Here is a 12,586-nt window from a genome sequence, read left to right on the forward strand (position 1 = left end):
GGGTCCTTTCATCCTGTGGTCTTACTAAGTAATTAATTAAGTGAACACTGTACTTCATTTACAAAATAATACATTCAATATGCTGGCTAATAACATTTGCCTTTCATGGAATAGATATATTCATTTAGGGATACTGACTGATAAGACTTGAGTTTTTATTCATACTTTAATAGTGTAAGTAAAATACTATAATACTAAACTCCAAAATCTCTAGATATTGTAAGTTCCAAGAAGACCTTGAAGACAGAACATTCACAAAACTCAGCTTTATTTAGTAATGCAGAAACACAATAAAATCTTCAATCCACATAGGCATTACAGAAACTACGCTGATTTTGAAAACAAGATATGTCCTTGGCTGCAGGCTACACCCTGCACCAACTCTCAGATTTATGATTGTAGGCTAATCTCAAACCAAACTCTCAGTTCAAGAAATTAGGCATATCCATAGGTACAAGCCATAGATAATCCTGAATGGCTCTCATATCACAATTTCAGGATCTTTCTTTGTGTTCTTTCAATAAGGAAATAACTTTCTGACTTTAAACCTCCATATTACTCTATTTCATACTGGATTAATTGCCAATTGCTGTGAGAATGGTCTCAAATGTTACAACATAATCAAGTTATTGCAATATCACAACTCAACAAGATTTTATACAATATATATAGACTCATCATGTTATAGCACATACACAGGAGCAAATCTGTTAAGGTTCCTTATGCATTTATTTAGTTATCTGATATGGAGTTCCATGTATCTATCCATTAATTACTAGTTATAAGGGTTGAACAGGTTCAGAAGTCTACAAAATGCAAATGGCAGCTTTCAGACTGAATTACATATAAATACTGAGTTCCGTATAGACTTTACAGAGATACATTCTGCCTAGCTTACAATGCCAATAGAGGTCACATGTTATGCAGGATGTTATTCTTAGACTAAACTATCTTCTCCTTACTGTACCACTCACAATTCAAGATTATATGCGAGCACAAATCTAGTGTTGAATAGTATAAATCTGTAGCTCAGATTATTCCTGCTTTATGGAAAAAAGCTGTCATATAAGACTTCGCATGCAAGCTCTTCAAATATAATATTTTAAGACAGCTTTGATAGTTACATGGGCCTTAATCACTGTTGCTAACATGGCAAGCTGGTAGACCATTTACTGCCTTAGCCTGTAGGTTCTGGTTGAGGTATACAGAGACCACATTAGAAATCAAACACTTTACACAAAGGCCGGTTTTATAAAGCACTCTGGTCTCTGGTTGTCCATATGCACACTTTACTTCACTACAAATATTAACCACATTAGTGGTTAAGTAAACCAATTTCTGTTAAATATTCATCTTAACATTCAAATTAACCTTGTATACTTATGCCCTGTTACAAATTATTTTACATATTAATGATGTTCTTAAGTTATGTGAAAAGTCTATTCGTTTTTCATTGTCAAACTACAGCTTCAACACTGTCCAACTGGAAAAGAGGTTTGCAGTCCCCTGTTCAGCACTGGCCTCCCAAGTTCTGAATGAAATAGGGGAATCAGCTTGAACTTCTAAAAAACAGCTTATCTTCCTTGGATGGATTGGGTGGACTACAACAGAAGTTACATGAGTACTGCACGTATTCGTATACTGGGTATGAGTAACAAGGATAGTTAAAAAAATTAGCAAGACAGATAAAAAATGTTGAATTGATTCTCACCGCTAATCCTGATCTAAGTCAAGACAACTATGACATCTCTGATAATAGGCACCTTTCCCATAGCAGATCCACTCCCCCCTCCAAATTATAGAAACAGTAAACATAGTATATGACCAACTGAAAGTGTTTTTTACCATGAGTGCTTGATATAGTTTTTTGTTAATGGTGAAATTACCTAGCAACATTAGAACCAAAGGATTGTATAAATCTCATTGATCTTTCGGAGGTAAATGCATTTCCAGAAAGGCCAATGTCAATTTACTTTATTTTTTATTTTTTTTTTCGTTGTTAACTAGGATACTCCCACAAGGCTGGTGGTTGCTTTTCAGGGGAGACCCAAGGTGGTATTTATAGTGCTAAGGGAAATGTGGCCAGGACATCGGGGAACTTCCCCTACTCTTTCTGAAGCATATGGGGACGCTGTTCATTGCTGCACTTCCAGTTTCCATTCTGAGCACTTAGGTGGTTGGAGAAACTGGGAAGAAGATTGAGGCAGTGAGTAAGTGTGATGGCATGCAGAAGGTAGCAGAATCCAAAATCCTTTGGTCATGTACGGAGGATGGAACTGAAGAAGCGGTGAAGTAATGGAGGAAGCAGGAGAAGAGTGTGAAGGGAAGGAGAATGGTGACAATAAGGTAGTCACACCTTCACGGGACTCTAAGTACACCTTCTAGAAAGATCTGGTTCCTATGTCAAGGTCGGAGTGTATGGTTACAACACAACAGTCGGGAGGGTCATGGGATGTATATCTAAGAGAAATGATAAATCAGAGGGAATCAGAAATGAAGCAGCGGCATCTTGGGGCGATATTATGGACAAATTTCAGGAAGAGGAGGTGAGAGAAGTTGCAGAAAAGAAAAAATCGTATGCAATAATTGTGAAAGAAGGTAAGAAGCAAGTAGGAGAGGGAGAAAAAGAGATTGTGAAAAAGAAGTTTGTTGTACGTCTCAGCAATAAGGAAGAAAAAGAACCCAAAAGATATAAGGTACGGCACACAGTTATTGTGGCTTTGGGAGTATCACCTACGAGGTAAGAGCCTTTATTCAGCTTAATAGCGAGACTTATTGGATATTTGTTCGAGGCAGGACAATATAGGCAAAATTTCTTAGAGAAATTTGAGAAAAAAAGACTGTATTCCATGGAACTCTTATGTGGTGCAGACTTTTAATACAGAGACAACAAAAGGATTACTGTACAGTTTCAAACTAGGGTGGATAAGGGTGTATTGAAAGACTGTTTACAAACTGTTTGTAAAGAAGTTTTGGGCACTACGGAAATATATGATGATAGAGGTTTATGTACTGGTGTGGGATTGTGGAGTAATTTTAAAAATGGAAAATGACAAGATTGCACGTATTCCAAGTGTAATAAATGCTTAAGGCAGCAGAGGCTTTGTAAGATATAGGGGGCAGCCAAAAACCTGTTTTGTTTGTGGAAAGATCAGACATGAAGCAAAGAAATGTGATTTGATCTGTAAAAATGTGGGAAAATAGTACATGATTGGGTTAATTGTGATGAGCAACTGCAAGTTGAAATACAAGAACAGGTACAAGAACATGCATATGATATAGAAAAAAGTCTAGAACATGAAAAACAAAATATAATAAAAGAAGAGAATAAAAATATACAAGGAAAATGAGAATAATGAAGATGAAGAAGGTGAACAATTAGTACTGCAAAAAGTAAAAAAGAAGATATAAATATGGGAGAGTTTGATGAAAGTTTAAAAGATATGGATATGTAGAAAGCTACAGGAATAGACGGAATTGAGTATCATATGTATTATAATATGAAGGAATAGTGAAAAGTATATTTTGTAAAAGTATTGAATGAATGATTAGAAAAGGGGGTAGATAAAAAAGAGATAGGTACGGGGCCAAACATTTTATATGGAAGAAAGGAAAAAAGAGGATATTAGAAATTGGAGGCCAATAGTATTAAACAATACAGATTATAAAATATCATGAGGATAATAGGGAGAAGATTAGGAAACAGTGTGGATAGGTGGACCTGTCATTTGTTTTGGGAAAAAAGGGAAATAAAGTCAAGATTTATTACGGATATTGAGAGAGGTGATAGATGGCATTATAAATAAAAAGGTGTAAACTAAAGTAATGGTAGGAGATGTGAGGAAAACATATGACACAATACACTTACAAGGAATTATAGAGTATATTTACAGACTATAATGTCCTGGCAGATCAATTTAGTGCCAACTTCACCCCCTGAAGGGCCCATCTCAATACCAAAAGATTGCCAAATTCCGGTAATCATGGCCACACAGGTAGAAACCGCACTCTCCAAAGCTAAGAATACAGCATCCATAGGACCAGATGACATCCCTGCCTGTGTACTACATGAACTATAAAATGAACTGGCACCTCACTTAAGTGTCATGTTTAATCATAGCCTCACCTCAAGCTTCATGCCCACTGAGTGGCACACAGCTAGAGTTATCCCACTCCACAAGGGGGGATCCACCTTGGATCCCGGGAACTACCATCCCATCAGTCTGACAAGCCTGATCTGCAACGGCATGGAACGCATTATCATGGAACTTATAAACAAACACATTGGCAATCTTCAAACACTGGACCCCACCCAGTTTGGGTTCGTGAAGGGCTGATCTTGTCTCCTGAACCTGATTGACTTCTTTGAATCAGTCTCCAGAGCTGTGGACGAGGGTAAGGTCGTTCACACAGCCTATCTAGACCTCGCCAAGGCCTTCGACACCATCCCCCACTCTGGAATCATAGATAAACTTACTAAGCTAGGCATAAATCCCTACATCACTCGATGGGTTGCCAACTAGCTTACTGACAGAAGCCAGACTGTAAAAGTAGCTGACTCCAAATCCAGCTCCAGACAAGTGACAAGTGGAGTACCTCAGAGTTCAGTCCTAGGACCGGTCTTGTTTGCCATCTACTTCTCTGAAGTACAGGCCAACACTAAGGGACTCTGGCTAACAAAGTTCACAGATGACTGCAAACTGGGAGCCATTATTGAATCTCCAAATGATGTGGATATTCTACAAAAGGGCCTTACAGAAACAGATGCTTGGTGCCAGAGCCATGGGCTCAAGTTTAATGCCAAGAAATGTATAGTTATCCCTTTTGGGAAAAACATGTACCCATGAATTACCACATAGGTGGCAGTATACTAAACATTGAAAGTTTGATGAGAGACTTAGGGACACAGGTGGACAGTGGTCTCACCTTCAATATGCCACAACAGTCAGGAAATCCTTCTATGTGGCACACCTCATCACTAAGGGCTTTTCATCCAGAAAAAAGGAGGCCATTGTTCCACTGTACTCATCCCTCATTAGACCCATTATAGAGTACAACGCCCCATTTGGTATGTACCTCACTAGACATCTGCAACAGCTGGAAAGGCCTCAGAAATACCTCACTAAAAGAATCACACGCCTAAAGCAGATGCCCTACGCTGACCGTCTAAAAAACCCCAGCTATACTCTGTGGCATATCGTCTACTCAGAGGTGATCTCTGCTTAACATGCAAGGCCATGTCAAACCCTGAGCTGTTGGACATGCTCCAGTTAAAGAAATTCCAATCCCTCAGAACCACATGCTCCAGGGATCTAAGCCATGTCATCATAATGAGCAAAACATGCTGGAGGGATAGGTTCTTGACCCAGAGACTTCCCATACTCTGGAATAGACTGCCCATACATGTCAAGCAGAGTGACTCTTTGGCCCCCTTCAAAAGGAACCTTGATGATTGGATGGGAGATAGGAAATTCACCCCAGAATCACATCAGTTGCCCTGCTAGACAAGGGTTCATGGAAGTAAATATTGTGGGAAGAAATATCCAGGGAATTGTTTGGCTAGGCTTGTATAGGCCCTAGGGTAGATAGCCTAGTACCAACCTATGAACCTATGATAAAATAAAAGTTATAGGATCAGTATATGAGAATAATAATATACAAATTATATTAGATGGATGGTTAAGTGAAAAAATAAGAATAGAGTGTGGGATAAGACCAGGTTGTCCAGCAAGCAGTACCTTATTTGCATTAGTTATGAATGTGATTGTAAATGAAATGAATAGAGAATTAAAAGTGGTAAGGTATAGGATGATAGAGGGAATGTATGTGCCAGTTATTCTTACTTATGCAGATGATATATTTTTAATTACTGAGAATAAGAAATGGATGGAACAAGGAATTAAAAAAATAAATACATATTTAAATATGCTTGGCTTAAGTATTAATAAGGACAAAAATAAAGGAATTGGATTTTTGGGTAAATTAGAAGGTATTCACTTTAATGATGAACAGATAGATATATTGGGAATAACATTTGGGATAAAAATAAAGAGAGAAATACAATGAGAGAGACTTATGCAAAAGTTGAAAGAGATATTTATATTTTGGAGTTCATATAGATTGTCATACAAGAAAAAAGTATATTTAATAAATTCTATTTTCTTAGGTAAGATAGCCTATTTGGCAAGCATATATATGTTCCCATCTAAGTATGAAAAAGAATTGCTCTTGATTATGTTTTAATTTGTATGGGGATCAAGACTTGTTGTGTCTTTCGGCTTATCCCGGTTAGGGGTCGCCACAGCGGAACTCCGGTCCTCTTATGTTTGGTAGTGGATTTTTACGTGCCGAGTTACCAGCCCTGACGCACAACCTTCAACGAAGGCACGCCCATTCACGCATACCTCCATACAGAAGACGCTCTAGCTGTAAGTCAAGGAAGCAGAAAGAGGACTAGGGTTAATCAGTCCTATAGTCCATGCAGCTTCTTTGAATATGTAGAAAAATGTTGACAGGATTAAAAGTAAATAATATACTAAAACTCAAATATAAAGATGTTTGGGAAAGATTAAGATATGGGAAAGATGGAAGAATAATGTAAATGATGTTATTAAACAATATCAAAATAAGATATTATTACAGAAATTGAAACTAGAAAATTTAGAAAATTGCAGAAAATAATGGTTCATTATTGTATTTATCCCTGGACAATTTAGAAAATAAAAAAGAAATGCAGTTAAAATAAAGTTTATATGGAGTAAAAAATATATGAATATAAAGATTTCATGTGAAGACTGACAACAGGTAAATTGCCTGTTAAAGCAAATATGCCATACAAAAGGATTCAGGAGAGAGTAGATAACTATTTTAGGGCAGCTGAGACAACAAAACATGTTTTTTTTTTTAATTGTATAACAGTGAGAACATTGTGGGAGAAATTATGTAAAATTAATATACTGGATGATTTTAAAATTGTAAATGATATAATAAACATGAATATGATAGACTATATTTACTATGCTAACAAAAGAAAAAAGGAAGTGAAGAAAATTAATAGAAAAATATTCTACATTTTATGGGTGGTATGGAATGAAAGACTGAATGAATGGTTGTGGAAAAAAGAGTGGAGAAGCTATAACTGAAATACATGAAGTTGTATTATGTTGTAATGCAATGTGCAATGAATTGTAACTAAAGTACATAATGCATACAATGTAAATAGTATATATTACAATTAATAAAGAACCCCACTCTTTTAATAGCTGCCATTTGATCTTTTATATCCACCTGAGCTACCACCAACTCAAGAAGATGGGACTTCAGTTTAATATCTTATCTGAAGGATGACACACTCAGCAGTGCAGCACCCCCCCCCCCCCATGCTGCACTGCAGTATCAGCAATTGACCTACTGTGTATAGGAATAGAACGCACATCTTTCTGCACCAAAGGTGAGTGCACTACCTATTGAGCCACTGACATGGCTATATATTTCATTATAATCCTTGGAACAATCTATTACTCGGCATTAATTTAATCTGAGCAACTGCTAAAATTCCTGTTATAAATTTCCATACCATAGAACCATGGGGATTTTTACACTAGCAGAACTATATTTGTGTTGTCAAACATTCATTTGTTAATTAAGGAATAAAATTGTTTTGAACTATTCTGTTTATTTTGTTTTTACAATAATCATATCTTTCTTTCATGAGAAAAAATATACAGTATGCAGAAAAAACAGACAACCAGCCAAACATGACTTCGGACAAAAAACCTTTTAATTAAATGAGGTAAACACTTTCACGTCAGTACGACACTTCATCAGACCATAAAAGCAGAAACTAAAAACAGCATTTATATACAAAACAAATATCACCCATTCAGTCAATTAATTAATCGATTAAAACACTGAATGACATAAACTCCTAGACTCCAATATTGGTTTTAAAGGAACCATGCCATTTAAACCAAAACTCTTATCAACTTGTAATAAGATGATCAACCTAATTTCAGCTTGTTCAGTCTTATTTGTTATATCTCCCTCTCTCAAGTCTTCAAATATAGTCTCTAGCACAGAAAATCTAAACATGTGTGCTACCACAAATATCAATATGCTTCGCTAAAGCACTTGCAAGATCCCTTCTCCTATTATGTAGATGCTGCAAAAGTTGCTCTCTGAATGAGCGATTAGTCTTCCCCACATAAAAGCAGGGACAGGAGGTACATCTATCCAAATAAATTAAGTTCTTAGTAGTCTAATCAGCACTAGCCTTAAGATCAAACCTTTTATTTGTAATAGGATGAATAAAGCATTTATCAATATTTATAAAGTCACATGCATTACATTTACCACAAGGAAACATACCAGAGGTATTCAGTACAGTGCCAATATTCAAGCACCGCTTGTATCATAGTTGTCTCTTTAAAGATGTCTTACTTTTAAAAGTAAATTTCAGTCCGACACCTACAATTGATTTTAATTTTTCATCAGTCATTAATATGGGTCATTTCTTTCTCACTAGATCACAGACTAACTGAATATCACTAGTGTAGGTTAAAGGAGCTCTGGTCACTGCTGGTTGCTGCACAGCCGTAGTATCAAAAACAGCAATTGCATCATCTGTTACAGAAAAATACGATTTTGCTTTCCCATGTCTAGCTAACTGCAACTCTGTCCTAACGTTAAAGACATCCTTCCTGGAATATGGTCTCTGTGTAAACTCTTCACGCCCTTCACTGAGTGTATCTTGCAGAATCTGAATCTCATCATCACTATTTAACCCGAAACCTGTAGAAAGTGACCTTTCATAATATTATGATACACAGATCTAGGATGCATACTAGATCTGTGTAGTATATTCTTATTCCTGCACTGTTTCCTAAACAATTTGGTATTAAAGTGTCCGTTAGCTGACTTAAATACAGTGACATCAAGAAAATCTATGCTATTAGGGGAGTAATTCAAAGTACATTTCAAAAAGGCATGGTACCTTTAAGATAAGCTACAAACTCTTAGTCCTGATACAGAGCCATTCCATACAAAAACCACATCATCAACAAAGCACTTATAATACTTCACATAATTAAAATACTCACTAGGAAATATATCCACCTGTTCCTAGTATGCTAAAACCTTATTGGCGTAGCTGTTAGCACATACTGTGCCCATTGCTACACCAAGTTTTTGGAGGTAAAAGTTATCTTCAAAGACAAAAACATTATTTTCAAGTATGAGTTCAAATATTAAACAAATCAGACTCACTTGTGTAGTTGAATAGTTACTGTGCCATATTAAAAACATCCTGACATAATCTATACCTATATTGTTAGGGATGACAGTGAAAAGAGACCAAATGTCCATCGTGACCAACAAGCAGTCAGATGCACAAGAAGAGCTCTTAACATGCTCAGAGAGGGAGTTCAAAAATCTTTACTGTCTCTCAAAATTGACCGTATTTTATCTAAAATTGGTCTAAGTCTCTTCTCCACATAGATGGAGAGAGGTTCAGTCAACCACCCACAGCCTGAAATAATTGGCCTCCTGGGAGGTCACAACAAATGTTTATGCACCTTTGGGAGACCATATAAAACAAGAAAAAGGGGTTTATCAACTAGAAAATACTTATAAAGATCATAGCTCAACAACCCTGTCATAACAAAATCATACAGTGTAGAGTGAATACGTTTGATAAATCCTTCCAACATATCCATATAGATTCCAATATATTCATATGTATCAGTATCTGATTACAGATTCATCATACTATTAAGATAAAAGTCAATGTCCATGAACCTCCTTTATCAGACAATGTATCTGAATGGATTATTTATCTTGTAATTGTTTTAACACTGCAAACTCAGCTTTCGTTAGATTGCAGAATTTTGTTATATGCTAAGTAGACATTGATCTAACTAAAATCTGCTTTGCAGGTCTTACAAAAAGCTTCTAATATTGGATGAAGCTTATTAACAAATGTGTTGGGTTTCTTAAAGGTTATCTCATGCTGTGCATTCAGAAACAAAGTTCTTAACATGACATTTCTAGTGAATAATTTAAGTTCTAAGATCACATCACATATGAAAAATATACAGATTTACACATGTAACAAACATAAAATCTCAAATATTCTCATTTACAAAGCTACTAATTTATAGTTGAGCACTGATTTGGCACAGATATTGCATATGTATATGGACAGTACAGTTTTCTCTGAATAGTTAAATAAGCATGTAGTAGATTTATAAAGATATTGCACTTGTATGTAATATGGCAGACAATGAAAAAATAGCTTCCAACCTTTAAAACACTTGCAGCTGTGTTTCCTGTTTACATAAATAGTCCTAACTTTTATGCAATCCTGAAGGTATTCAGAAGTGCTTTGAGCACCATGATCTGGTATAGTTTTATTTCCAATAGCTGAAAAGAATGTACCCAGATCTGCATAGCACATATATGTTTTTGCACCAAACGTATTTAAGATGCAGACCATTCCATATTGTGGTTAACCAGTGAAAATAATAAGAAACAGGAAAGCAGTGCTTAGTTCTGTGCAATAGGCCTAAGTGTTTCTCAATGCCCCCATCTAAAAATGATGCCACAGCTGCCATTTCATATAGTAAATAGTGCTAAGCTGTCTTATGAGTACCAGGAATGAAGTGCTATATGCTGCACACTACAAAATGTGTAGTTAATTCTATACAGTGTAAATCAAATCCCACTAGTCTGACTGTAATAACTATAACGAGAGTGCTATAACTTCAGTTGTAATAAATACATTTGTAACATAAATGGAAGATACACCTGCCATTTTTTGCTTAGCTGATTAGAATGATAGTGGAAGGAATGGAAATATTCCGAAATGCAAAGATAGGTAAATATGGCATATTCTGTTTTTGATATTTTGTCTATGATTTAACTGAAAGAATATGTAAAAAAGCAATTTATTTAGTCTTTACTTAGCTTGTATCAGTTTAAGATTACTTGACCAGTATGGAATAAACAAAAATTATTCTGAAATGCAAGCTTACTATTCCATTTTCAGTCCCCCCCCTCTCCCAATAAATTAACTATAATCTGCATACAGTGGAAGAAAGGGGGTTCAGAATGGAACCCTGAGGTAGATAATGTAGCCTGTGAAATTCTGAAAGCTAACTACTTGCCTTAATTACAATAATCCATTCCCAGGGAGAGGAAGAACCCCATAGCAAAAACAAGGAACTAATCTTGAAGCATGTCAGTGATTCTGAGATTTCATCTTGTACCATTAAATCAAAAGCATTTGACAGCTAGACAAAAATAGTCAGACACTTTTGGATCAATCAGAAGTTATCTAAACTTGATTATGAATGCTCAGTTAAGACTTTTCTGTCCTGCATCCCAGACAGAAATTATGATGAACCTAAGAAAACAGCCATATGTGAAGCCAGCTTTGTGACATAGACGGATAAAGCCCTCACAGTGCACAGATAACCAAAGTTTGAATAGTATCTTGAATGCCCATACAAGCTGGAAAGGGAGGATGGGAGTGAGCAGCTGCTGGCAGCTCACCCTAGTCTGGGAGTGAGATGCCACCAAGAGCAACAAGTGTTACCCAGTGGAGTTTGGGCCTTTGTTGTCCCAGTGCATTTCGCACTAGTAGTAGAGGAGAACACAGTTCCTTTCAGGAAACAGCAAAGGCAGTACTCTGAGGAGCCAAGGGGGAGAATGGGTTCTTTCAGGGAGAGAAGGTTGTCCCCCTCCCCATCAGGATCAGCCAGTGAATGGAGAACTGCTAGGAACAATTAGGGTGTAGGTATCTCACCAGTCTCCAGAATGCCTAACTCCCATGGCCATGAAACAAATGTGTCAGTTGGGTTTCAGAAGTGGAGCCATCAAACAAAAGTCCTGGGTGGCCAAAAAAAGTGCCACTAGACACCAATTATTATGCTCACAGAAATGCATAACCTGGTTTTCTCAGCGTGTTGTTAATGATTTGAATGAGTAAGAAGATCATACATGAATGGAAACATTTTGGTGACTTTTCATAAAGTAGCACTAGCAGAACCCTCCTTCAATCACAGTGGAATAATCCAAGAAGAAGAATAGAAATGGTCACGCAAGACATGTTTTACTTGACTATACAAGTCTATGGTGTGTGTCATCTGTACACTCTTTAGCTGAATATTGGTTGTTTTTATTACCCAAGAAATGTTTATTGCATAGAGAAAGGACAATTTAATTTGCCCTCACCTGTATCAGGAAAAATGAGGTATATCTAACAAATAATGTATTAATTTCATTCTGTCCCTTATGTTCTGCCTAGAAGCTGTCCAGATTTTAATACTGAGTTATACATAACATATTTCTGTTTTCTAAGCACTTACCAAGTGTAAACAGAATTTCCACTGCCCACATGAAAATCTGTATAAAAACAGAAATGCATGTCCTACTCTGGTGACATGAAGGGATAAAGTCCTATATCCCATGTGACCTGAGTTGAGTTAGTGGTTTGGGCATCTGTTGGAACTGACTAGGGGGTATGGAGGTGAGTTGCTACTGCTGCTTTGTTTATACTGGGGGGGGGGGGGTGGGCTCTGACTCACCA

The 12,586-nt window shown here is 36.6% G+C and overlaps 1 protein-coding gene across 1 annotated transcript in view; it reads left to right on the plus strand.

The window, feature by feature from the left end:
• The window catches only part of PKD1L1 (polycystin 1 like 1, transient receptor potential channel interacting), a 1,345,235-nt gene that overhangs the window by 1,072,500 nt on the left and 260,149 nt on the right, over positions 1-12,586 (plus strand). The window lies entirely within an intron of this gene.

This window comes from Protopterus annectens, chromosome 3.part0 (genome assembly GCF_019279795.1).
Source record: "Protopterus annectens isolate FY-2018-M chromosome 3.part0, PAN1.0, whole genome shotgun sequence".
Classification (NCBI taxonomy): domain Eukaryota; kingdom Metazoa; phylum Chordata; order Ceratodontiformes; family Protopteridae; genus Protopterus; species Protopterus annectens.